Source organism: Daktulosphaira vitifoliae, unplaced genomic scaffold, assembly GCF_025091365.1.
Source record: "Daktulosphaira vitifoliae isolate Bord-2020 unplaced genomic scaffold, ASM2509136v1 Scaffold_4, whole genome shotgun sequence".
NCBI classification, from domain to species: domain Eukaryota; kingdom Metazoa; phylum Arthropoda; class Insecta; order Hemiptera; family Phylloxeridae; genus Daktulosphaira; species Daktulosphaira vitifoliae.
The window spans coordinates 1,789,345-1,792,200 of record NW_026099575.1 but is presented as its reverse complement, the minus strand read 5'-3'; positions in this window follow the sequence as shown (position 1 = coordinate 1,792,200).

The following is a 2,856-nucleotide window of genomic DNA, read 5'->3' as shown; positions in this document are numbered from 1 at the left end:
TGATTTAGTCTAAGATTTTTATTCAAAAGATTTAGTCTGTTAGTATTGTTCGAATCAAGATAGTTAGTATTACTATTATTTTCATTTGGGAATTCGAAATTCTGAGGTAATTGATCAAATTTCATATTATCAATGCAAATTGAAACATCTTTTTCTGACGTGTTCAGAATAGGTACAATTGCGTAATTATTTCTAATTCGTGTAACACATGTTCCAATGAAAACATGGTCATTAACCTTTATTGGGTCATATATTATGCCTGTAGAATTTCCAGTATTAAACGATTTTACTTTAATTACCGATTCCGAAAGACCTTTAATTGAGTAATTATGTGTTAGTAAATAATCTGTTATTTTAATTTTTTCACCAAAGTAAAATTGTAACTCTTTTTTATTTAAATCAATATATTTAACATAATCTTTAAGAAAATCATAGCCCAGAATACCATGAGATTTTATATTGAAATCATTTGGTACAATGTAAAATACATGAGTTATTGTTTTGTTTCCAATTTTAAAATTAATCTTTGTGTAACCTAAGCTTTTTGTTTTCCCATTTATGCCTTCGAGAGTAGTACAAGAATTATCCCAATATCTATGACCTTTAGGCAACTCTCCTATTTTAATTAGACTAGCTTGGGCTCCACTGTCGATCATCAAATTAATATTTTTACCTATATCGCGTGAAAATATTATACAATATGGAGTATCAGTTATTAAAGTTGTATTTAAAATAGAAATTTGTTTTGAATCATTAAAATTTAAATTTTTACTCGTACTAGGCTCGTTTTTATGAGAATTTTTTAATTTGTAACATTCGTCTTTAGTATGAAAGTTCTTCTTGCAGTATGTACAAAATTTATTATTTTTATTATTATTGTTACTATTTTTATTAAGTGTATTGTTATTTCCGTTATTGATACTTTTATTATTTTTGAAATAGTTGTTCTTATTACTATTATCACGAAAAAAACAATTTGAAGTTTCATGGTTTTTTTTATGGCAAATATTACAAAATTTATTAGAATTACTCGTAAAAGAGTATTTAGAGAGGTTGTTTTCTGTATCAATACGAATCTCTTCTTGTCTAGCAATAGCAATTGCTTCATTTATATTTTTAGGATTATTAGATAATATTATAATTTTAATCTGATTATTGTATAGGCCTCTTTTAAATGCACCTAACGCTTGGTCTTCACACATATTTCTTATTGCTTCTTTTTGTATTTTACATTTTAATTTATTTGTATAAGCATGATATAATTTAATTTCTAATTTTTCCACTCTGTCACCGAAATCACTAACTTTTTCGTTTTTATATTGCCTAATGGTTTGCAATTCTACGGATAGTTGATCTGGACGAATTTCTTCCCCGAAATATTCAATAAATAATTCCCTAAGTTCTGACCAGTCTTTTAATTCTACAGAATTAACAATTTCCTTTGCTTTTCCTTTTATTTTTAATTTAATAGCCAAAAAGAGTTGTTTATGTTGCTCTTCGGTTGCAAGTAAAAATATATCATCTACAGCGCTTAAAAATTGGTTTAATTTACTAGAATGACCCTCGAAAGGTTCACCTACTAGTTGGGTTAGTTCGAAAATAGAGAATGTTTTATCAGCCATATTAAAAAGAGAATTAAATTTTTATGCAAACAAATTTTTTTTTTTTTTTTTAAATTATTTAAAATTGATTTTATAATATATCTTATAATACCAATATTTTACAAAGGGAAACTTAATTAATTTAAAGCTTATAGTTTAACTTAAGTCTAAGTAAGTAAATCTTAAGTCTAAGTACAAAATAAAATGTTACCAGAAAAGTGCTAAGAACGCCAAATATTTCATGATTTCCTTGAAGTTGTTTTAAGTTCTTCTTCAAAACGCCGATATGAGGTTTTCCAGAGATTTTCTAATTGTGTGAGATGACCAAATGAATCGAATTAACCAGGGATGCCAAATTTTGTGGTGAACTGGGTTTCTAAGTCCAGTTTCAGCCAGTCGGAAGAGTACCAATAGGAAGAGTCAAAGTAAAAATACAATGTAACATTCACTATGAGTACTGATCATTTTATTTGTGTTCATGTCCCTTTTTATATTTTAAGATACATGATTAATTACGAATTAATACAAGGTTAAGACAACATTTAAAGTAAACAAAACACCATTAAAATATAATCTTTAAAATCTAATTTAAAAGACTATTAAGTATTGCTACATATTTCAAGATGCCGTTCACGACACCACTCAATTACTTGCAGAATAATAATAATTTAAAAATTTTTTTTTTCATTATCTTTAGTTAGACATTATTCACTATGTAATACTTTTTATGTTCATCCCTTATGCCTGGTAAGGGTGTCAACTTTGTTTTTTTAAATGGTAACACATATTTTTAATTTAATAAAATGTTTGAGTTTTTAATTTAATAGTAAATGGCATTTGAATTTTTAATATAACTTTATTAGCTTATTAGATATAAACATTTAAAGTTTCAAAATTTTGAGTTAATATACATGTATAATACACATGGGATTGTAAATACAGGTAGCTANCGGGTATAATACACAAGGGATTACAAATAAAGGTAGCTAATTGGTTTTTTATTACATCGATATTAGCAGGTACACAGCATTGTTATTATCAATTGTAGTAAGGCACATTGTTATGAGTTTATAAATGCACTAACTGACAATACAGAAAGTATATCTATTGATAATCATAATTGATAATAAACAATCCGTGACTGATACAGCAATGTCATAAAAATCCAATTAGCTACCTGTATTTACAATCCCATGTGTATTATACATGTATATTAACTCAAAATTTTGAAACTTTAAATGTTTATATCTAATAA